This window comes from Podarcis bocagei, assembly GCF_964188305.1.
Source record: "Podarcis bocagei genome assembly, chromosome: 11".
NCBI classification, from domain to species: domain Eukaryota; kingdom Metazoa; phylum Chordata; class Lepidosauria; order Squamata; family Lacertidae; genus Podarcis; species Podarcis bocagei.
The window spans coordinates 55,793,677-55,819,016 of record NC_138136.1 but is presented as its reverse complement, the minus strand read 5'-3'; the positions used below and the strand labels follow the sequence as shown (position 1 = coordinate 55,819,016).

The 25,340-nt window shown below is 46.2% G+C and overlaps 1 protein-coding gene and 1 long non-coding RNA gene across 4 annotated transcripts in view; both read left to right on the top strand.

Moving 5' to 3' along the window:
• Positions 1-25,340, top strand: part of LOC308597447 — a 353,006-nt gene that overhangs the window by 148,125 nt on the left and 179,541 nt on the right. The window lies entirely within an intron of this gene.
• Positions 1,458-25,340, top strand: part of CTIF (cap binding complex dependent translation initiation factor) — a 191,718-nt gene continuing 167,835 nt past the window's right edge. For all 3 annotated transcript variants that reach the window (XM_081212911.1, XM_081212910.1, XM_081212909.1), the window contains exon 1: positions 1,458-1,700. The gene's annotated coding sequence lies outside the window, so the exon portion shown is untranslated. The remainder of the gene's footprint in view (positions 1,701-25,340) is intronic.

Here is a 25,340-nt window from a genome sequence, read left to right as displayed (position 1 = left end):
GCGCGCGCCTTGCCCTCTCTCCCCGGACCCCTTTTGAACCAAGGGGCGGCAACGGGGAGAAGCGATCTTCTCCCCTCCGCCCCTTGCTTCAAAAGAGGGGACAGAGAGGAAGGCGCGCACACCTTCCCCTCTCTCCCCGGACCCCTTTTGAACCAAGGGGCGGCAACGGGGAGAAGTGATCTTCTCCCCTCCGCCCCTTGCTTCAAAAGAGGGGACAGAGGGGAAGGCGCGCGCACCTTCCCCTCTCTCCCCGGACCCCTTTTGAACCAAGGGGCGGCAACGGGGAGAAGCGATTCTCCCCGCTGCCCCTTCCCTTGCTTTAAAACAGGTCCGGGGACAGAGGGGAAGGCGCGTGCGCCTTCCCCTCTGTCCCCGGAGATTGTGGGGCAGGCAACGGGGAGAAGCAATCTTCTCCCCGCCGCCCCTTGCTTTAAACAGGTCCGGGGACAGAGGGGAAGGCGAGCGGCGTTTCCCCTCTGTCCCCGGACGGTCTCCATAGGAACGCATTGATTGATTTTCAAGGCATTCCTATGGGAAACCGTGCTTCGCAAGACAAAAAACTCGCAAGAAGAAAAAACTTGCGGAACGAATTCATTTCGTCTTGCGAGGCACCACTGTATACACACACACACACACACACACACACGTACGTATCATTTCTAACAATAATTGAACATATTTTCGTATCTTATACAGTGCTTTAGACTTCCATCAACCGCATCTTGCAATACTACCAGCGTAATCTGTTTATTACAATTGCTTTTCAAATAATCCAAATATTTACTCCAGTCCTTCAAGAATCTCTGGTCGCACAGGTTTTGAATCCTTCCTGTCATCTTATCTTATGTAATTCTGCATTCTCCATTAATTTCACGTATAAGCTAAAGCTATAGCTTAGGGTGCCACTCTCTTGGGGGCCCCAAGAAAATTTAAGGGGGGAAAAATGGATGTACATTTCCAGAATATAAGATAAAAAACAAATAAAATAAAACCTACATACAGCAACAGTGTTTTGTGTTGTGTAGGCTCCTATGGTGTAAGTATTGGGCCCCGCCTGCTAGCCTGCTCCCTAAAATATCACTGGTTTGCTCATTTCTATATATAGGGTGCCTACATTCTGCATATTTTGTTATGTGCAAATGCCTTTAGATACCTATTAGGTCCACAAATTACCATCTAGCATATATTCAACACAAAAAACACAGCGACAATTTGTTGTTGACAAAGGTCAGCTGGACATATAAAGGGCCCCATTTAAATCCGGCCCTGCGCAATCGCAGCGCCTGGAGGGGGGGAAAGACTCTCCCAGGTGCGTCCGATCGCGCACGTCCAAAATACAATCCCTCCATCTCTCTCTCTCCTCCCCTCGAAGAGGAACTACATTTCCCAGGAAGCTTAGCGCGTCCCTTTCTTTTTTAAAGTCTATGCACGTGGCTCGTTGGGAGGAGTTGGGAACGTCACATTCCTGCATTCTCTTAGCCTGTGTCACAGGAGCCCGGTTTCTCTGTCGTTGGACAGCTTGGAAAAATAAGAGCGAAAATAAGCCCTCCTCCTGCCTCCACCTTCCCAAGCTCTTCCCAGTCGGGACTCATGCACCTCCAAGAAGGAATTTGACCCCCTTCCCCTTTCCTTCCTCCCTCGGAATCCACCCAGAGACTCCCTTTTCCTCCTCTCCAGCCTAGCCTTGGCTCTCCAGAAAGGTAATCATCATCATCCGGCGCTGTTGTGGGTTTGGGCTGCTATGGGGTTATCTGTAGGGCTGTGTTAATGCGCGCGCAAGGGTCCTTTTGTGGGCATCCGTGCTGCGCCTCGATTGCCAGCAAATGACTGGTGGTGATCTATATCCATGCGTACGCGCCCGACACACCACAATACCTCCCCAGCCTGGAGGCGTTGCAATAAAAGGGACGAGGAGGGAATCCTCCTTTTTACGCATAGGATCCAAACGCGTTTTTACGCATTGGATCGCGCGCAGGTGATGGTGGTGGAGCCCTTTCTCCCGGGGAAAAGCGGGGAGAGAAGGCGAAGGGCGCTCGGGGTCTCTCCCCTGTTGTTGTGGCGGCTGCGTGACACCCGCGTAACTCAGGCGGGGGGCGAGGCGGGGCTCCCCTTTGTTTTGCAACCGGGGGACCAAGTTGCAAGGTGTTCCTGCGTTTTTGCTGCGGGGAGGAGGGAATCTCTGCTTCGGATCAAAATAGGAAGAGCCAGCTGCTCTCTTCCCCCAGCTTCCTCTTCTCCTGCGTCTGCATAGGCCAAAACTGGAACGGAGTTTATTTTGCTTTCTTTTCTCCCCCCACAAATCGGTCCCATGTGATTCTCTCCCCACCCCCCTTCTGCGTGGATATGTGCGTGTCGATTGCATGTTGTCTAGACTTCAACTCCCCCTCCCTCTTTTCTCCTCCCTCCCCCTTCATGTCGGCTCCCCCCACCCCCACCCGCTTTCTCTTCCCCCCACCTCTCCGTTTCCAACCAATGCAGTTTATGTCCGGAAAAGTCTTTTTCTGATTTGCAGCCCGGGCCTGGTGGCATTTATCTCAGCCCTTTTATGCAAGGCATCATTCCGGCATGATCTCTCCCGAGACGCGCAGATAGGCTCCCTTGCCCGAATTTGGGCGGGGAGAGATAGAGAATGGATGTTACTCGTAGTTGTAATTTTTCACAAGCTGCGCTGTGTGTAGTAAAAGGATTCAGACTCGCCACTCACTATTTAATACCCCCTCGCCTATAAATCCTTGAAAGCATGTGTGTAATTTGATTTGAGCGTATATTATGCAACTGCGTATGTCTTTTTGGAGGGGTATTTTTTGGGTGGGGAGGAGAGGTGGAATGGAAGATTTGTGATCTCTCCAGTATTTCCTGTGTTAAAAAGTCCTCCAGAATCATAACCCTCCTCCATTGATGATGTATCTTGAGGTCATCTCCCTCCATCCCTCCCTCCTCCGTAATACGCGATTAATTGTTCAGAGGCTATTGTAATCCTTTTCAGCTGCCCAATGGCCCTGGCTGCTTTACACAGATTTTTCTGAGCGATTCCACATCCACACACACCGGGAAAGGGTTTGGATTGTTTTGCTCTGTCCGAGAGGTGGTGGGGTTCATGCAATTTCGGTTAAATCTGGAATGTTTCAAGATTGCATTATGGAAAGGGAGAGCCGTGGCCAGCACGGTCCAAGCACCCGTGGGTTTTTAAAAATGTCATGCGTTGATAGATACTCAGGTTTGCCGTGTTATTAAAATGCAGATCTTAGATTATCCGGATTTTCAATGTTCTGGGGTTTTAAGTGAGCCAAAGGGTATCCTTTGTGTGTGTGTGTGCAGGCAGCACATTATGTTCAGGCAGTGTGCAGTTCTACACAACGCTCTGTTGGGTGACAGTGTGATTTGGGGCATATCCTAGCTGGATTCCTTTTCCATATATCAAAAAAAATCTAGCAGATTTCCATTAAAACAATTAGATTTAGTTTGCACGGAAGCCGGTGGCCTCATTTTGAGTGTTAATTCTTGACGTGGCAAGAACATTTCCATTCCGAAATCCCTGATATCGTTTTTAATCTCACACTACCTTGTTACCAAGGGGGAAGGAAAGGGGTTTGAGCGATAGATAAGAACAGAACATCCCAGAGCATCGTCTCCTAGTACTGTCATAGAGCAGAGGCTAAAGTGCTTTGCCATTGGTGACATTTCCTGCATTGTCCCATTGAATCCAGCTGTGGTTACCCCAGGCATGTGAGCATAGGATTGTAGCCTTAAGATCCATCCTCTCTGCATGGATAATGGGGAGCGATCCTAGGCTGGATCAGCTTTCAGGCACGTTATGGGTGCGGTCCATTTTTTAAATATATATAATATATTTTTCCTGCAGTGGTTTTTATTCTGGTGCTTCGGGGTGATTTTTGTACCTGCTGCCCTTAACTCATCAATCTTGTAACCAGGTGCGACTCCTAGGTGATCATTCCTGCCATTCTTAGTTATGGGGAAGGATAAATGCTTCCAAAGGCCAGAAAGCGGAAGGTGAGTGGGGTGGGGGCTCTTGCTCCTAGCCTGTGCCACGTAAGAGCTTTCTGTACATGAGTTTATGCTGCAGTATTGAGGGGAAGAACAGATTGCGGGGGGAGCAGCTAGATCAGAGAGCAAGGCTCTCTCTTTCTGCCACAGTCCTTCCCTTCCTCCAGCTTCCTTCAGGGGAAACACATCTTTGCATTTAGCAAAATCACCACCAGCTCTGCAAAGAGCTGTCTCTGCTTTTTATCTGCTGTATTTAAGAGGATGCTCACCTCAATGTGGTGTCAGGTTTGTGAAATCAGGCGCCGAAATGTCCGATATCTTGACGGCTGGATACTGCTGCTTCTCAGAGGTCTGGTGGGCAGCCGGATTTGAATGGTGGGCTTCTAATCGGAAACACAAACTGCTGTTCTTTTAATCCAAGTTTTTGTAGGTGGGTAAATTGGAAAATGAATGGAGCTTGGATACACTAGTGTGTGCTGTATTTTAGGAGCAAACCGTTTCCCCTTTTCTCATTCAAAGTGCACTTTCTCTCAATGAGAGCTAGAAACTTGTACAGAAAAGTAATTTTGTCCTATGTGAAATGAAATGGTTTATCTAGTGTGCCTTTGCAGTACATGCAAGAAGAATTTGCTTTATGAATCCTTGTGCAGTGGGATTGTGTGTCATTAGCAAATCTTTGGGGCGGCACAGAGCACAGTGTGTTTGCTATTTCTAGAGCAAACTGCTGCATTTTGGCAGTAGGATATAATCATAATATGGTACATAGCCAAGGCTTGTCCTCTGATTACAGCCATGGTAAGACTTCGGCCACAATCCCAGGTTCGGATGACACACCAAGCCAAACAAGCATATCACACTGACCTAAGAAAACCGGAGAAGAGCAAAACACCTGTGATTTTCTCCTCTGAAACCAGCATGTTTGTGAAGTCCTGGTAGGCCATACTGGGGCTTGCTCTTCAAAGCAGACCTTTGAGTTCAAAGTAGACCTTTTAGCTTGCAAATCCCCCCCCCCAAAAAAAAAACTCTCACACATGGGTTTAAAGATGGTTAATCACTGCCTTGGCATCACCAACCATGGTTTGAAGCTGCGTTTTGGTGCTGGTTAGCAAATTTTGGCTAAGATGGCCTGGCAAACTTTTAACAGTAGGTGAGGTCAGTACTTAAGGTGACACTTAACGATGATTAGGAAGGATAGAGGGGAATTTGCATCTGTTGTCAGGTCCCTGTGGAGAAGTGATCATAAGATATTCGGCATCTTACACCTAATCTATACAGTACTGTGGTTAAGTGATGGCATAGATAGCTATGCACATTGCTCTCAGTGTGACTCCAGAACTGGGAACTCTATCTCTGTGAGGGGTAAACTACAGTTCCCATGATGCTTGTGTGTGTTTTAAATGTACAGTGGTACCTCGCAAGACGGAAAAAATCCGTTCCGCGAGTCTCTTCGTCTTGCGGTTTTTTCGTCTTGCGAAGCAAGCCCATTAGCGGATTAGCGCTATTAGCGGGCTTAGCGGATCAGCTGATAAGCGGCTTAGCGGATCAGCTGTTAAGCGGCTTAGCGGATTAGGATCAGCTGATAAGCAGCTTAGCGGCTTGGGGAAAAGGGGGGGGGGACCCCGCAGGAACTCACAAGACATTTTCGTCTTGCGAAGCAAGCCCATAGGAAATTTGTTTTGCGAAGCACCTCCAAAACGGAAAACCCTTTCGTCTAGCGGGTTTTCCGTCTTGCGAGGCATTCGTCTTGCGGGGCACCACTGTAAAGTGTGCATGCAGTCTTACAGTTGTAGCCCCAGACACTGATGTCACTGGGAAAGCTAGTGTAGACCTTGCTGTTTCTGTACCATTCTTCCTTTAAACCTGGTGCCTTCCAGCTGTTTTGGACTACAATTCCCATCAGCTGCAATCAGCACTGTCATGATGGCTTTTGTAGTCCAAAACATCTAGAATGCACCAGGTTGGGGAGGGCTGAGCGTGAACCTATCTGGAAAGGGAATAAGAACCAGATCTTAAAATATTTAAAAACAAAATAAAAGTTCAGCAACTCTTGCTAATAAATATACTGCAACCAAGTTAGGAATGACCAACTCAGGAGTGCCTTAGGAATTAGAGGAATTCTAAGCAGTAGGTCCTCAAAACTCATTGGAGGAGAGGGGATTTCACATATCTGGTGCCCCCCTAGGATGAATGCATAATTTTCCTTGGCAGGTCATAGTTCAGCCAATGGAACTACTTCTTTCCAAAATGCCTTGTATGAAATGGAAACAACCTTATTTGTTGCAGGGAGAGGAATGGGCCTAGGGGCTGGGCCACTTTGCGTGGTGGTAAATGAATCTGCCTTTCGCAAAGTCAGAGCATTTGTCCATCTAGCCCAGAGATGCCTGTTCTGACTGGCAGTGGTTCTCCAGTTTCTCAAGGCGAGGAGGGCTCCCCCCCCCCCGGTGCACCAGATATGTTGTTGTTTAGTCGTGTCCAACTCTTTGTGACCCCCTGGACCAGAGCACGCCAGGCACTCCTGTCTTCCACTGCCTCCCGCAGTTTGGTCAAACTCATGCTGGTAGCTTCGAGAACACTGTCCCACCATCTCATCCTCTGTCGTCCCCTTCTCCTTGTGCCCTCCATCTTTCCCAACATCAGGGTCTTTTCCAGGGAGTCTTCTCTTCTCCTGAGGTGGCCAAAGTATTGGAGTCTCAGCTTCATGATCTGTCCTTCCAGTGAGCACTCAGGACTGATTTCCTTCAGAATGGATCGGTTTGATCTTCTTGCAGTCCATGGGACTCTCAAGAGTCTCCTCCCGCACCATAATTCAAAAGCATCAATTCTTCGGCGATCAGCCTTCTTTATGGTCCAGCTCTCACTTCCATCCATCACTACTGGGAAAACCATAGCATTAACCATACGGACCTTTGTTGGCAAGGTGATGTCTCTGCTTTTTAAGATGCTGTCTAGGTTTGTCATTGCTCACCAGATATACCTGGCCCTTTTTAACTGGTGATGCACCAGGGACCTCCTGTAGAAGAATCATATGTTTGACCACTGAAATCCTGTCTATTATTTTTATTTTTATTTTATTTTTAATCCCACTTTTACTCCCAAAGGAGCTCAGGCTAGCAAATAAGTGCTAAAACAAAAACATCCTTAAAACTATTGCAATGCAGATGCAGACCTGGAAAGCCCTGCCCTGGAAAGGCTCTTAGGAAGAGGGAAGTTTTTAAATAGGCGCCGAAAGGACGACAGAGCTGGCCCCCAACTTTCAATGGGAGGGAATTCTAAGGGCCTGGATCCTATACTGTGTGGGGGACAGACCTCCTGATAATACGGTATCAGGAGGAGGCCATGCACAGAGGTATCTGCAGGAGACCCATCGACTGGGTATACAGTGGTAACTCTGGTTACGTACTTAATTCGTTCTGGAGGTCCGTTCTTAACCTGAAACTGTTCTTAACATGAAGGACCACTTTAGCTAATGGGGCCTCCCGCTGCCACTGCGCCGCCACCATGCGATTTCTGTTCTCATCCTGAAGCAAAGTTCTTAACCCGAGGTACTATTTCAGGGTTAGCGGAGTCTGTAACCTGAAGCGTCTGTAACCCGAGGTACCACTGTATAGTGAAAGTATGTGGAATATGCAGGCCTAGTTTGTTTATTTCATGGGTAGGCAAACTAAGGTCCAGGGGCCGGATCTGGCCCAATCACCTTCTAAATCTGGCCTGCAGACGGTCCAGGAATCAGCGTGTTTTGACATGAGTAGATTGTGTCCTTTTATTTAAAATGCATCTCTGGATTATTTGTGGGACCTGCCTGGTGTTTTTACATGAGTAGAATGCGTGCTTTTATTTAAAATGTATCTCTGGGTTATTTGTGGGGCATAGGAATTCGTTCATTTTCCACCCCCAAAATATAGTCCAGCCCCCCACAAGGTCTGAGGGACAGTGGGCCAGCCCCCTGCTGAAAAAGTTTGCTGACCCCTGCTTTATTTAATGATTTTATTACATTTCTATATTGCCTTTCATCTGAGAATCACAGGGTGGTTTATTTGTGGTGATGCAGTGCTGGGAGCATCAGCCAAAAACTCATCTCTCTCTTTCTCTCTCTGGGGAATGGGGGAAATGTCCTGTGTTGTTCCCCTCCACCCGTTTTCATATCACACACTTGTGCCATGCGCATTCTAGAGATCTCACAGCTTGTTGAGGGGGGTTGCAACTTTGATATGTGAAATATAGGCCTTGCAGAGCTAACAGATGTCTCCTCCAAGCCGACACTTTTCAGTGGAGTCAGGTCACACATTCCACTTGCTAGCCCTCACGTCTTGCAGTGGCATTCTCACAATCGCAGAAATCTCAGCCAACTGTGCCAATAAGCCTTGGGTGAATCAACGGATAAATCAGTGTAGATTTGCATATGGGAAAAACCAGTGAGTGGTATCTACTTGTAGTGCCAAGTGAACAGCCCATCGGCGGGAGGAATTCCTGCTTGCAGAATGGAACCTTCTTTCTCTATTCCCCCCAGTAGGGCTGGGCGAAATATCATCGAAAATTGGTTAGAAGTCCATATCGGTTTCATAATTGTTGACCTGGCAATATATCGTGAAACGTGGTGTGTGGCGTCTGTTCTATGTAAAAAAAATTATAATGTGGGGAAAACTGTGAAGCTAATCAATTCCTCTCCATAGCTGCATTCTTGTTTCAGACATCGTGATATATCAGTCTAGTATGATGTTTAGCTGGTGATATAACATGTTGAAAACCAGATATTTCCTTTTCCCCAAAAAATTTTTTATTCATTTTATAATACAACTAAACAACACAAACAGAAAAACAGACAATCCAAACAAATTCTTGTCTTATCCTTATTTTTTCTAAACATTTTTAGGTGAGCTTCCCCAAGTCCCCCCGTCTGATTTTCATTTTACCTCACCTTTAGCAGTTTACATATATCATAATTTCTAGCCATTTTTTATCGCACTTTTACCATAAAAATCTTCACATTTTATCACTTACAAATAATACTATTTTAAAATACACTACTTCTAACCCTACAGCCTATATACACTTCCAGAGCTATTCTAAGATTTAAATATTAACATTTCCCCCCCCCAAAAAAAAATATTCTTTAAACTTCTTCCAATCTTCTTCCACCGTCTCTACTCTCTGGTCTGAGTCTCCCAGTCAGTCCGGCAAGTTCCATATAGTCGAAAGCCAGATATTTCCTACTCCACAGCTATGTTCCAGGGGTTCCCCAAACAACTACCTTCTGGAGCAAATTTGGGGGGGAGTGTCGGTGGGATGGGGAGTCGTGTTGCATAAGTGGAAATAGATGATGCTGATGGGGTGCACTGTTCCAACACCAATATTTCTGAAGAAAATATGTTTTCCTTCCTCCACCTGATGCATTTCCAGGTATTGTCAAGACTCCCTCCTGTCATCATCTGAAGGGCTGAAGGTTAGGAAACTCTGGTGTACATTCTTCCTATTCTTCACGGGTCCTTAAAGGTAAAGGTAAAGGGACCCCTGACCATTAGGTTCAGTCATGGCCAACTCTGGGGTTGCGGCACTCATCTCGCTTTATTGGTACAGCTTCTGGGTCATGTGGCCAGCATGACTAAGCCGCTTCTGGCGAACCAGAGCAGCACACGGAAATGCCGTTTACCTTCCCTCTGGAGTGGTACCTATTTATCTACTTGCACTTTGACGTGCTTTTGGATTGTGAGGTTGGCAGGAGCAGGGACCGAGCAACGGGAGCTCACCCTGTAATGGGGATTCGAACCGCCAACCTTCTGATTGGCAAGTCCTAGGCTCTGTGGTTTAACCCACAGCACCACCCGCGTGGCGTCACGGATCCTTGTGTGAACGCAATTAGATATTTAAACTTGTGATAAAAGAAAAGCCTTATATATTGAAATGAACACTGCCTCCCGTGTTCCCAACCATCCTTTTGTGCCTCTTTTGCCCGTTACTCAGTACGTTCCATCTCTGAGAAGACCTGAAATGTTTGCAAGTCAGATTAATACCTTAACGAGGCAGTATCCATTACGATATGTAATGGTTTCCCTTTGTCCCAAGTTGAAATACCTGTTGTGTTTTCTGTAAGTGCCCCTCAAGCAGTGTGTTGCTTGAAACATCTCGATTGGATTTTTTAAAGGATTTAACAGGTTCAGTTAATTTATGTCGCCTTGGATCGGTACGTTGCAGCAAACTCTGGCCCGCACATGCAAGATACACCATTGCTGTGTAGAATGCAAAATTGAATCTTGCCATTTTTGTAAGATCATAGAATCATAGAGTTGGAATAGACCACAAGATCAGGCAAAGAATAGCAGGTAAGTTCAGTATCCTTTTGTTTGGGTGTTGCTGAATCCGTGGTCTGGCTCAGTTGACATCAAACGGCTCTCGAGTTGCCATAGTAGCCCCTTGAGGATTTCCCCAGAGGAAGGGATTTCTGATCCTGCTTATGATGGTGCAATCAACACTAAATCCGCAGTTACTCCGATGACGTCAGCATGGTTACGTCAGCCTGTCAGGATCTTGCCCTGCTACACAAAGCCTTCCTGAGTTACATGGCTGCTCTTTGTCTTTGGTCTGTGTGCATTTAGGGCTCATTTCCCCCCCCCTCAAAGTATTCTGGGAACTGTAGTTTATTCTTTACAGTCCTCAGCATCCTTAACAAACTATAGTTGGATACTAAAGTTGGGTGCTTTAAATTATTAATAATAATAATAATATAATTTATTATTTATATCCCGCCCACCTGGCTGAGTTTGCTTGCCTCTTCTTCCCTTTGGCAAATGACTACTGTTGAAATGGCGACGAGATCGCATTGGCCTATTTATTCTGAATGTTTATAAGTGATGCCAATAAAGGTTTGATGATGATGCATGTGATGATCTGGCTGAGTTTTCCCAGCCACTCTGGGTGGTTCCCAATTGCGTGTTAAAAACAGTGGCAAAACCAATTCATTTCTGTAGCGAGGTGAGTTTCTCTCACACTTTTGTGCACGCATGTTGTCCTGCTGACTCTTTTTGGTTCTTTACCTAGTGTTGCACGCCACCTCAGTCTCCCGAGATTCCAGGGGTTCCAGGCGCATACCCAGGATTCGTGTTTCCTTTTGGCAATGAGGCAGAGCGGAGCCTGTGGTGTCTTTATGATATATGGTTTACACATTTATACAACCTGAGCCTACGATGGAGGGGTTCACATCATTAACACTCCAAGAGGGTCTTGCTTCCCCCATAGTTGCAGCCTTTTCGAAAAGAGCAATGTGCCTTTTTTCAAGGTTGGAACTGAGCTATTTGGTTGAGCATTGAATTGCAGTTGCATTGTTCCATTTCGGGCTGATCAGAAGAAGATTCACAAAACAGATTGAAATCTGGTTATCTTGTTGTTGGAGTTCTGTTGGAATTGCACCAGCAACAAGTATACATATAGTTATTGTCTTGGACTTATTGCAAGAATATTAGGATGGGTTCTTTTTTACAATGCCAAAATAATAATGACATACACAACTCAATGCAATGGTGCCTCGGTTTTTGAACGTCTCTGTTGATGAACGTTTTGGAACTCGAACGCCGTAAACCTGGAAGCAAATGCTTTGGTTTTCAAACGCACCTGAGAAGACAAACCAGAAACGTGGCTGCCTTATTGAGATTTCCGTTTTGAGTTTTTGGTTTTCAAACGTTTCGGAACTCAAACAGTCTTCCAGAAAGAATTATGTTCGAAAACTGAGGTACCGCTGTATTGAGTTGTGTATGTCATTATTATTTTGGCATTGTAAATAGCATTTGAGACTTTAAGTATTAGAAGGCATTGAACTTTTGTACGTTACTGTTAATGAATTTTTGTAAACCACATACAGAAGTATTTAGTTTGTGATTTACTTCTCTGTATTCCTTGGAAAGTTGTATTGATCTCTGCCTTCCCAGCCTGCAGCCCTCTAGGTCACATCACAGCAAATTCTGACCCTCTCAAACTCCTGCTTTGATCTTTTAAGAGTTGGGGAAGGAGTCCCACCCATTTCCTTTGTTCTCCTAATGGCCCATCACCCAGGTGATTACCCGAATCCGGGAAGCTTGCCTGGTTTGTTCCTCCCTCTGTAATGTATCGCCAGATCGTGATGTTTGGCTGGTGATACATCGCAATGTTGAAAACCTGACATCACCGAGCCCTAGAGTAAATGCTACTCAAGTCCAGAGTGGAGTCCCTAAGACAGTTGGATGGTGCCTTGTATGCCTCCTTCCTGCAACTCCCGCAGCCAGGCTGGTGCCAAACGCATTGCTCTGCTTTCCTTTGGACCACATCAGTGAGGTCGTGTGTGTGTGTTCTTGTTGTCTGCGCAGCCCAGGACCTCCAGGGACACTGCCCAGGTCTGTGCCCCAGAGAGGTCACAATGCTAATGTGGTGGTTTGACTTCACCCTGGGGGAACACTGCTTTGTGTCTCAAGACCAGCGGATGCCAACAGCCACCCACCAGGGAAGTTAGTGCATGTCCTTATCATGCGGGTATTCAGTATTCGGCGCTGCCTTTCAGTGGTTCAGACAGTAGTGTGTTGTTGATTTCTTTCACAGGGAGAGGGGTAGAAATCTAAAACCAGCACCTGCAGTTTGAAGGGATACAGTCCAGGAAAGTCCTGTCCCACTATATTTTTCTGATTCCCAACCACCTTTCTTTTTTTAAAGTTCTCTGTAAGTTGCAGCAGTTCCTGCCATCTGGCTATGCAAATGCTCATGCAGGATTTTGTACTATGGGTCCAAGGGTAAAGCTTGCATCATGCAATCTGATCAGGTTAGTTACGTTGCCCTTGGCTGAACAGCAAACACACACTCATGCTGTCTGCTGTGCAGAGAGTGCTGTCCGGTAGTTATACTGCTTGAAAGGTAGCTAAAGGTTTTCCTGACTTTGCATCAAACATGCATTCCAGGTGCAAGCCACAGTCTCTTTCTCAGAGGATGCTGGGAAGCTTGGACAATTGGTGGGCTCCACTTATTATTATTATTATTATTATTATTATTATTATTATTATTATTATTATTCCCCGCCCATCTGGCTGGGTTTCCCCAGCCACTCTCCATCAAATATCAGATGGAGATTCTTACCTTGTCTGGGGATCATCCTTCTGGGCCTGATGGGAGTTGCAGTCCCCAAGATCTGGAGGGCACCAGGTTGGGGAAAGCTGGAGTAGATCATTACACAGATTAGAACCGAGGTACTTCCTTTTGAACAAATTGCTCTTGCTGCAGGCTGTTCTTAGAAACACAGCTGTCTTCCTGTGACTTTTCCATGGGGAAAGGTTCAGTGGGGCAGTGGTAGAACAAATACTTTGCATGCAGGAGGTTCCAGGTTCGATCCCTGGCGCCTCCACGTAGGGCTGAGAATGTCGCCTGACTAAAACCCAGGAGAGCTGCTGGCGGTCAGTGTAGACAGTCCTGAGCTATAGATAGACCAGTGGCCTGACTTGGTGTAAGGCAAGTTCCTGTGCATTTACAGCAGGTCAAAAGTGCGTCAATATACCTGCTTCTTGTTGGGTGTCAAACCTGAAACCGTTTGCATGCAAAGCAGACAGTCCAGCCACTGAGCTGTGGTTCGCCCTTTCTTGCGTGTACAGTCGTACTTGGAAGTCGAACGGAATCCGTTCTGGAATCCGTTTGGAACAGAATCCATTCCAAAACATTCAGAAACCAAGGTGCGGCTTCCGATTGGCTGCAGGAAGCTCCTGCAACCAATCGGAAGCCACATCGTATGTTTGGGTTCCAAAGGACGTTCGCAAACCGGAACACTCACTTCTGGGTTTCAAGGTACAACTGTACAGTGGTACCTTGGGTTACAAACACTTCAGGTTACAAACGCTTCAGGTTACAGACTCCGCTAACCTGGCAGTAGTACCTCAGGTTAAGAACAGGATGAGAACAGAAATTGCACTGCGGTGGCAGCGGGAGGCCCCATTAGCTAAAGTGGTACCTTAGGTTAAGAACAGTTTCAGGTTAAGAACAGACCTCTGGAACGAATTAAGTTCTTAACCAGAGGTACCATTGTATTGTAAGCTGCTCCGAGTACAAGTCTTTGTGTGGGAAATGACGCAGCCTGTAGTAGGATTGGGCATCAGTTGTGCAAAACAAACGGCGAAAAATCTCAATGCTCAGGATAAACGGCACATAAATAAAAGGCAAATGTGCTGACATTGTGTATATACCTTTCCTCGAAAATGTGTGCGCTCACACAAACACACATCCCTGGGGAGATGTGCATTCCTCAAAACTCTGGAAGCCAGCCAGAATAGACCTCTGGCAATACAAGGGCACTTCATGCATTAACAATATCATATGTGCTGAGATTATTAAGGTTGTTGTTGTTGATCAGTCAGTGTTCATTTCACAGCAGGCTTCCCCAAGTTGGTGCGCTCTAGACATTTTGGATTTACATTTCATGTGTTGGCACTGTCTGGAGCGTTAGTCGTGATGCTCTCTTCGGAGAGCTACTGCAGAGTTTAATCATCCTCCAACAAGAGGCTTCTTCTAAAATAATTTTTAGTTACACATGCTCTTTTTTGTTGTTGTTAAAGGCTCCAATTTGTAGTTAAAATGGCATCCTTCCAGTTTTGGTTTAGAAAAAATGTGAGTTGGCTACTTAGCAATCTGGGGATGTCTGGATGTTGTTTAGTTGTTTAGTCGTGTCCGACTCTTCGTGACCAGAGCACGCCAGGCCCTCCTGTCTTCCACTGCCTCCCGCAGTTTGGTCCAACTCATGCTGGTAGCTTCGAGAACACTGTCCAATCATCTCGTCCTTTGTCGTCCCCTTCTCCTTGTGCCCTCCATCTTTCCCAACATCAGGGTCTTTTCCAGGGAGTCTTCTCTTCTCATGAGGTGGCCAAAGTATTGGAGCCTCAGCTTCAGGATCTGTCCTTCCAGTGAGCACTCAGGGCTGATTTCCTTCAGAATGGATTGGTTTGATCTTCTTGCAGTCCATGGGACTCTGGATGTCTGGATAAAAGGGATCAAATCTTGGAGAGCGTGCAGTTATGCATTCTCGACTCTGCAACCTCAGATCAAAAGTAAATTCTGTCGGCCTGAATGGAGCTGACTCCTGAGTAAGCGCAACCAGGTTCAGGTTGCAAGTTGTACATTATCGCACTCACATCCTCTTGCGATTAGCAGCTTGGCAAGAGACGTTGCAAGCTGACTCCTAGGGAGCAGTAGCCAAACTTGTTTTGCTGCACACATGAGTCCTTTTAGACACAGTCTGTTACAATGGGGGGTTTGCACGCTATGACCTCCTTCTAGCAATTCAATATCAGATGCGTGAAGACACTCTCAACATCAAGCACGACTTACTGAGCTCCTAGATTCTGCTGCAGGTTTCTGTTGGTGCACAGCCAGGCTTTATTTAGTTATTTATATTTTTGGCATTTGTGGGCCACCCTGTAACAAAACATTATTTGTGCAGTTCTCAATTATATATATATTATTAAAAAAACAGTTTCCATTGCCTGGGGTTCCCATTGCCTTGGAAGGAGATCTATCTTTGTGTAGATCCATGGGCACACCAACCCCAATGCAGAACAAAGAAACAAAATAAGGAACTTGTAAAAGTGTTAGTAATAGTAATAATAATAATAGTAGTAGTAATAATAATAATAATAATAATAATAATAATAATAATAATAATAATAATAATAATATATTTATACCCCGCCCATCTGGCTGGGTTTCCCTGGCCACTCTGGGCGGCTTCCAACAAAATATTAGAATACAGTAATGCATCAAACATTCAAAGCTTCCCTAAACAGGGCTGCCTTCAAATGTCTTCTAAAAACCTGGTAGTTGGTTTTTCTCTTTGACATCTGGTTGGAGGGCGTTCCACAGGGCAGGTGCCACTACCGAGAAGGCCCTCTGCCTGGTTCCCTGTAACTTGGCTTCTTGCAGCGAGGGAACTGCCAGAAGGCCCTCGGCGCTGGACCTCAGTGTCCGGGCAGAAAGATGGGGGTGGAGATGCTCCTTCAGGTATACTGGACCGAGGCTGTTTAGGGCTTTCAAGGTCAGCACCAACACTTTGAATTGTGCTCGGAAATGTACTGGGAGCCAGTGTAGGTCTTTCAAGACCGGTGTAATGGGGTTCCCATGGTCGCAGATCAAAGCGGTCAAGGTCATGTGGCTTTGCCAATGGGTGTGTTCAGAATGCTGCCTGGTCCTGGCTTATTAGAGAATCTCTCCCCCCCCCTGCCCCCCATTATTTTGGTCTGTTGATGTGGACAAGTCTGATTGACCACCACCAGTGTGGCCAACCCTTGTCCTTAACTTGGCACATCTAATTCATGTTCGAAATTAGCCAGGCGCCAGGTACTCTTTGCGACTGGCAACTGGTCCAGTTGCGACCTAGCCTTAAGAACAGCTAAAGCCGTTTTAAAAACAGCACCGTGGTCTAGGTTTAAAAACAACACAGAATGAACACACATGGCAGAGTCCTTTTTACATTGGCTTATGCTGATGGAAAATACTTAGGTCCCTGTCTAGTTGACAGCGTTGGATCCAGAAACATTCCTAAACTGTGATCCTGAGCACAGCACCTTCCATCACAGGCTGAACACCCCTGCAACACGCTGTAAATCCGACTGCCTAAGAAAATGATCAGGGCAGCTTCGAATAACCCAAAACAGGGTGTTACAATAGCTAACGGGGACTGGACATTTTGAGTGCACGTGAAACAGTGGTAGGGGATGTCTTTTGGCCTGAGGGACGCATTTGGTTCTGTTTTTGTTTTTCTTCCAATTTTTTTTATTGGTTTTCCAAAATTTTAAACAAACAAACATAAATCATAACTGAACTTGGTCCAATCTTAGTAACATTGTTAAATGACTTCCTCAAATTCCCTTGACTGAATTTCATTATATATCATTGTAACGGTTTTCCAAAATAAAATCTCATAACATTTACTTAGTCCTCTTAACATCTCTGTTTCTTTTCATCTTAACTTTAAACATGTTGTTCTATAACTTCACATATTTAAATACTTAGCCTAGCTATTTTTTTGCAAGTGTTTCTATTTAATTTATCTTAGCATATTTGAGTAAATAGTCTTTGAAATTCTTCCATTCTTCCTGGTGCTCCTCCACCTTCTGGTCATGGACTCTTCCAGTCAGGTTGGCTAGCTCCGAAAAATCCATCATCTTCATCTGCCATTCCTCCACTGTTGGTACTTCTTGTGTTTTCCAATTCTTGGCTAATAAAATTCGAGCTGCATTTGTGGCATACAAAAACAATCTAACATCTTTTTTGGGCAGTTCCAAACCTGTTATTCCAAGAAGAAAGGCCTCTGGTTTCTTAACAAATGTATATTTCAACATTTTTTCCAATTCATTATAAATCTTCTCCCAGAAGTCTTTCACCTTGGGACAGGTCCACCACATTTGATAAAAGGTACCCTCCTTTTCTTTACATTTCCAGCATAGATTATCACTATTGTGATACATCTTTGCTAATTTTACAGGGATTAAGTACCATCTATACATCATTTTCATAATGTTTTCCTTTAACACCGTATATGCAGTGAACTTGAGGGGGCCGCATTTGCTTCTGGGCAGTCTTCAGGGGCCGCATGCCAGTGGTTTTGCGAGGCCAGGGACAAAAGCGAGTTGAACAATGAATGTAATTTTTACTTTTGTGTACTAGCTACCTTTGTGCACACCCCTCCTAATTCTCCACCCCAGGAAGCAAGAGGCATGGATCAGGGCCAGTACTGTCTGTAGGCTGAGGAGGGTGTGTGGCCTGGGGAGACTCCTGAGGGCCAGGTTGAGGGGCTTTGAGGGCCGCATTTGGCCTCCAGGCTGGACGGTCACTTCTTTTGCTCTGGACATTGCCATCCCTTCTTAATAACACAAATAATGGGATTTATAGTTCTGACTTTGCATGCTGAAAACATTGTGGGAATTGTGAATGACAACTCCATTTCAGTTTAGGGTTGGTTGCAGCAAAAAAACAGCCTTGTGGCCCATTTAAAGACTAAAACTTAACATAGCACAAGCTTTTATACAGTCTGCTGCATCAGATTATCTATGCAATGGTACCTCGGATTAAGTACTTAATTCGTTCCGGAGGTCCGTTCTTAACCTGAAACTGTTCTTAACCTGAAGCACCACTTTAGCTAATGGGGCCTCCCCACTGCTGCTGCCGCGCCACCGGAGCACGATTTCTGTTCTCATCCTGAAGCAAAGTTCTTAACCTGACGTACTATTTCTAGGTTAGCGTAGTCTGTAACCTGAAGCGTATGTAACCTGAAGTGTATGTAACCTGGGTATGCAGCTAAGAAAAATAGATTTTTTGGGTGGGGGGGATACTGGAGGAAGCCTCAAATTGGTTTCCTGGTAGCTGAAATTCTTGTAACGCAGGATTTTGAGCCTAGTTGGTCTGCAGGATTAATTAAAAGCCACACTCCCGCTGTTCTGGGTTTTCATTAAGCACTTATCTCTGTGTGTTTTTTGCTTTCGTTGAGGATAGTTAAAAAATGTGGCTGATGAGCTTGCTGAACTTTGACCCTCTTCTGCTTCATCTGGATAGTCCAGCTTGACCCATCAGAGCTCCACAAAGAATCTCTGATGAAGAGTTGGATCTATGCCCTCCCCGTCCTGTAATATAATTTCACGTAAAGGTTAAGAAGAAAAAAAATTGCGTGTTAGCTGCAGATGGTGGAGAATCCCCGGAGCGCAGGTTTCGCTAGAGAAACTGCAACCCTGTGATCAGTTGACTGACCGATATTTAAAGAATTAGTTCAGTGACATGTAACGAAGAGAATTGGCTAATCTAAAGCAGAACAAAACAAAAAACCTTGTCTACTCATATAGAGGAATTCAGTGCCTATTATCTCCTGTTATTCTAATTCGTAGTTGTTGTTTTAATTGAGTTTTCCAGAAACAAACAAACACAGTTAAGCAATATGAAGTGAATCATAATAAATTGAGAGGAAAGATGGGGAATGACTGGTGGTCCAGACCAGCCACGTAGAACAAGGCTATCAATGGCTACCAGCCACAATGGCTGTCCTCTGCCTCAATGGTCAGAGGTAGGAATGCTATTAATGTATCTTCAGGCACAAGGCAAAAACTTTCCTCTGTAATTATTATTATTATTATTATTATTATTATTATTATTATTATTAATTTATTTATACCCCACCCATCTGTATGGGCTTCCCCAGCCACTCTGTGCGGCTTCCAACCAAATATTAAAATACAGTAATACATCAAACATTAAAAGCTTCCCTAAACAGGGCTGCCTTCAGATGTCTTCTAAAAGTTTGGTAGTAGTAGTTCTCTTTGACATCTGGTGGGAGGACGTTCCACAGGATGGGTGCCACTACCGAGAAGGCCCTCTGCCTGGTTCCCTGTAACTTGGCTTCTCGCAGTGAGGGAACCGCCAGAAGGCCCTCGGTGCTGGACCTCACTGTCCGGGTAGAACGATGGGGGTGGAGACGCTCCTTCAGATATACTGGACCGAGGCCGTTTAGGTCTGCAACCAGGCCTTTGACGAAACAAAATAAGAAAATTCCTTCCAGTAGTGTGTTAGAGACCAACTACAGTGGTACCTCGCAAGACGAATGCCTTGCAAGACGAAAAACGCGCAAGACGAAAGAGTTTTCCGTTTTTTGAGTCGTTCCACAAGACGAATTTCCCTATGGGCTGTATTCGCAAGACGAAACGTCTTGCGAGTTCTTGCGAGTTTGTTTCCTTTTTCTTAAAGCCGCTAAGCCGTTAATAGCCGCTAAACCGTTAATAGCCGCCAAGCCATTAATAGCCGTGCTTCGCAAGACGAAAAAACCGCAAGACGAAGAGACTCGCGGAACGGATTAATTTCGTCTTGCGAGGCACCACTGTAAGTTTGTTATTGGTATGAGCTTTTGTGTGCATGCACACTTCTTCAGATACCCACACGGCTACCTGCCTGTAACCAGGCCTTTGACCTTTAACTATCTGTGGCCTTTCAGAGGTGGGTGGGATGTTTTGAATGCATTTCTTTTTCCTCTTAATTTTAATGTATCTACGTGGGGCTATTGTCTGTTTGTTGGGTTCTAAGTCACTTTGGTTTGCCCTGGGCAAGATAAAACTGGTTGGCCGCTCTAAGACCAGGGTCGTAGGCTAAATGGGACAGTTGCTCAATCTGGCAGGCTTTTATGTTTTGTTTTTAAATGTTTTTAAATGTTTTTATTAGCAATTTCAACATAACAAAACATAGAATATTCATTATTTTCCCCCCTTGCCATCCTCAAACCTTCCCCCCGAGACTTCCCTCGGCTCCTTTCTCTGATTTCTCAACCCATATTATTCTTTGCATGTTATAAAATTATACAAATCCTCACATTATATATCTACCATGTTATCAATCAATAAATTTGTGTATGTTTATTCAAAACCTGCCAAGGAGTCCAAATAATTTTGTTGTCTTTTTAAGTAATTTGTGAAAATTTCCCATTCTTCTTTAAAGTCTCAGTTGTCCTTAACTCGCAGTTTGTATGTCACTTTGGCCAATTCTGCATAGTTCATCAATTTCTCTTGCCACTGTTCTTTTGTCGGGGTTTCCTCATTCTTCCATCCTTGTGCTATCAAGACTCTTAGGCTCTTACGTCCCAATGCTCAGACATCCAAGCAAATAGATCTCTGCAAGGAGTCCACGTATTGCAGAACTTCCCTATCTATCTCCTGTTTGACATCCCAGGGACTCTCCTCCTCTCCGTTGCAGCAAAACAAACAGATTTGGTGATGGGCCTGATTCCTGGGCATTTCTGACCTTTGCTAGTGTCATAAATAGTTTCTGTGTATTTGCTTCCCGTGGTAGGTCTGGCGTAGTGAGTCTGGTTGCAATTCTGTACACACTTACCTGGGAGGAAGTCCTACTGAGATCAAGCGGGGCTTCTTAAGGAGACGCGTATAGTATCGTACTCGAAGAGTGTAAACTACCAATTGAGAAATCTCTGGTTCAAATCTCTCTTCAGCCATAAACTCGCTAGTTGGCGAAATGCAGTGGCGCTTCAGAGGCGCTCGGGAGTTTTGCAAGCACCAACAACCGGCTGGTTTCAAACCGCAGGGCCACGGGAAAATAGATCACAGGATAATTGTGGCTAACAGGCAGGTTGGTTCTGTGCACCTGCCAAATTTGGCTCACTGGGCAGATTGGAAAGGTAAGGATTTAGTAAGAAAAGCCTCAGTCTCCACCCTTGCAATATGCAGGATAATATGTTTTGTAACGTGTTTGCAACCAACCCTGGGGTTGAGAATTAGAAAAGGGTTCTCTCTCTCTTCTAAATACAGTCACACCTCGGGTTACAGACGCTTCAGGTTGTGCGTTTTCGGGTTGCGCACCGTGCCGAACTTGGAAGTACTGGAACGGGTTATTTCCGGGTTTCGGTGCTCGCGCATGTGCATAACCACCAAGTCGTGCTTTGCGCATGCACAGAAGCGCCGAATCGCGATCTGTGCGTGGGCAGACGTGGTGCTGCGGGTTGCAAATGTGCCTCCCGCACGGATCGCGTACGCGACCCGAGCATCCACTGTACATAAATGAGACTGGGGTGGGGACTTTCAAATGATGTCAAATGTTACCCCCAGGCTTTCTATAGCCCAACTGCCAGGACTCTTGAGGGCCTCATCTAAACTTTGGGGGAAGCCACGATGATTAAAGGTGGCATCACAGTCCTTTAAATGTGTAAGGACAGATGGGGCCTTAAAGCACATGACCGACCCCCTCCCAAAAAAGCAATGGTTCCCAATTGGTGGTCTGTGGACCCCAGGGGGTTGTGGCACCATTCACATAACCAAAAACTGCCATAGAGATAGCACAGTTTTCAAAAGTAGGAGGTCCATGGCTTGGCTTTTGATAACCGGGGTCTGCAGTACTTAGCTAATTTGGGACCACTGTCCCAAAGAATCCCATCTAAATTGGTGGAACAGAAGGGCAGGTGTAAGGGAGGCCAGCAGAGAGTGAAAAAGAATGGGACTAGGTAGGTTTACAAGTGTAGGATTGAGAAAGGGAGACACACAAGGCTGTTGCCCAGGTAAAGTTTGAGGCCTGATCTGGAAGCCCTCGCAAATATCGAAATAATAGCATTGGAAGGAGCATCTCGGCCAACTCCCTGCAAAGCAGGAGCCTCGCAAAAATAAAATCTATATGCAAATATGTCACAGGCCCATAGGGCTCTGCGCTTGCGATAAGGCCGTTATAAAATACTACAGTGAACACTTTCCCTTTCTTTTTTCTATCAGGGCATTCGGCCGTCACCAAAGTAAGCTTAAAACCTGCCAAACCGGAAAACTTTATTGATGCTACAACAGCTTGCTTTTCTCGGTGTCGACTTTGGGTTACTTTGGGTCATGGCATGTGCTTTTTCTTGACAGGCAGTGTACATAACCCTGGTTATCGCCTGGCATTGCTGATGTCCAACTTCAGAAAAGTCAAGGGTGACAGCAAGGACACCTCTGACACATCACAGATCCTTCACTTTGTGTTCTTCTGCTATGCTCATGATCTGGGGTGGGAGATAGGCTTTGTGGGAGCGTTTTGTCTACTGTGTGAGCTCTGGAGGGGAGGAAACAATTTTTAAAAAATGCATTTAATGCACTATCTAGCCGTCGGGTGAATTGTGCTGTGCGAGCCACTGTTTTTCATTGCGGAGAACGATCAGGAAATCTGTTGTATCAGATTTCTAAATGGAACTCTGAGGGCCATATGTCCTCCTGTATCTCAATACTGCACATTCCGGATTGTGGTGGTTTGTACTTTTTTTTTTAGTGCATGGAATTTAATGCATCCTGGAAAAAAAGGTCTACACACAAACACATACACACACCAGCTGTTTGCACCCAGCTTGAATTTGGGGAGCAGTATACTGACATAGGGGGACGCAGGTGGCGCTGTGGGTAAAAGCCTCAGTGCCTAGGGCTTGCCGATCGAAAGGTCGGCGGTTCGAATCCCTGCGGCGGGGTGCGCTCCCGTCGTTCGGTCCCAGCGCCTGCCAACCTAGCAGTTCGAAAGCACCCCCGGGTGCAAGTAGATAAATAGGGACCGCTTACAAGCGGGAAGGTAAACGGCGTTTCCGTGTGCGGCTCTGGTTCGCCAGAGCAGCGATGTCACGCTGGCCACGTGACCCGGAAGTGTCTTCGGACAGCGCTGGCCCCCGGCCTCTTGAGTGAGATGGGCGCACAACCCTAGAGTCTGGCAAGACTGGCCCGTATGGGGTCAGTCTTTACCTTCTTTATACTGACATAGGGGACACGGGTGGCGCTATGGGTTAAATCACAGAGCCTAGGACTTGCCGATCAGAAGGTCGGCAGTTCGAATCCCCATGACAGGGTGAGCTCCCGTTGCTCGGTCCCTGCTCCTGCCAACCTAGCAGTTCGAAAGCACGTCAAAGTGCAAGTAGATAAATAGGTACCGCTCTGGCGGGAAGGTAAACAGCGTTTCCGTGCGCTGCTCTGGTTCGCCAGAAGTGGCTTAGTCATGCTGGCTACATGACCCAGAAGCTGTACATCGGCTCCCTCGGCCTATAGAGCGCAGCAACCCCAGAGTCAATCATGACTGGACCTTTACCTTTATATTTACATAGTACATCATTGGTCCATCTAGCTCACTTCTATTTGCAATGCAGCATCTCTCTGGGGATTCAGATCAGGAATCTTCTCTAGCCATACCTGGAGATACTGGGGACCTTCTACCACTGAGCCATAACTGTTGCCGTAATTGTAAGTTGGGTATGTAAGGTAAAGGTAAAGGGACCCCTGACCATTAGGTCCAGTCGTGGACGACTCTGGGGTTGCGGCACTCATCTTGCTTTACTGGCCGAGGGTACAGCTTCCAGGTCATGTGGCCAGTATGACTAAGCCGCTTCTGGCGAACCGGAGCAGCGCACGGAAACGCCGTTTGCCTTCCTGCCGGAGCGGTACCTATTTATCTACTTGCACTTTGACGTGCTTTCAAACTGCTAGGTTGGCAGGAGCTGGGACGCAGCAACGGGAGCTCACCCTGTCACGGGGATTCGAACCATCAACCTTCTGATCAGCAAGCCCTAGGCTCTGTGGTTTAACCCACAGCGCCACCCGCGTCCCTAAGTTGGGTATGTAAGGGAGGTTAATACAAGGCCTTCCCCCTTTGATATAAGGAAATAAGGCAGAAAATACGGGTAGAAATCTTTGCTGCCATGTGTATTCTGTAGCATCTGTTTTGAACATTAGGGGAGAACCCTTGATAGAGGGTATTTCACCCCACCCCACCCCAGTCTTGCTTTCTGAGATCTTGGCTCAGCAGGGGTTGGCCTTCGAATTTATGGGGTTTACTTTGCTCTTTCGTAAAGCTTCAAGGTCCACGAGTTGGAGCCAAGTGCAGAATAGGGGCTTAGAACTGTGGGCAGACACAGAATAAAAGGACTCTTAGGCCTAGAATTTGTCTTCAGTACTGGAAATGAACTCTTGTTCCTGTCACCAGTGGAAGGGAATCAGGGTCTGGGAAAGGTAATGTGGCCCTTCAGGGCTCCCTGTCTGGCCCCTGAGACTCTACACACAAACAACAGGCTGCAATTCTCACTGGCCCAGCTCTTCACCCTCCTGTGTGTCTGGCCACACCCATCTCTATCATGTGGCCCCCCAAAAGGTTGCCCACCAGGTCATATGGCCCTGAGGCTTAAGAAAGGTTTCTCGGCCCTGGTTTGTTTTTGTTTTAACTATCTATTTTGTGCTTTTACCCTGTACTTTTCTATATTGTGAACTTCCTTGAGATCTTCAGATGATGGGTGGTATATAAATGGAATTAAAAAACCAGTCAATAATCAATAAGCCCAACTTGGTGTAAGGCAGTTTTATGTGTTAAGAATAGCCAACCTTCGTTCATATTGGTCCTACGAAGATTGCCAAGTGTCAGTCTCTTCCTCCTGGTCCTCCCACCCCTACCAAAATCCGGCTTTCCACCTTGAGATTCCTTGAGATGCCCTCCTTCTAGGAATTAATTTCTTTCTTCGAAGCGGGAGGAGTCGCCGTTACATTTCAGTTTGGGGTGTGTGCGTTGGGCGGGGGGGGACGCGTGTGTGTGCTTTGTTCACATGTGTCTGTGGGGAGATGATGATTGATGGACTGGAAATTGCTGGCTGGAGCAGAATCTCTTTGTGCTTTTCAGGCTGCTCTGCGTCTGCCTGCCTTGGAGGTGATGCAATGGAAGCCGGTGCAGAACGTCGACTGCTATTATTGCCGGTGCAGGATGATCCCTCAACACCTGAACCAAAGCTTAGGCAGAGCGTCTTTTTATACTCCCTTGTGAGCTCCCACCCTCACAAGCTAATGTGATTGTGTGTAGTCAGGACTTGGGCTGGACTAAGGCAG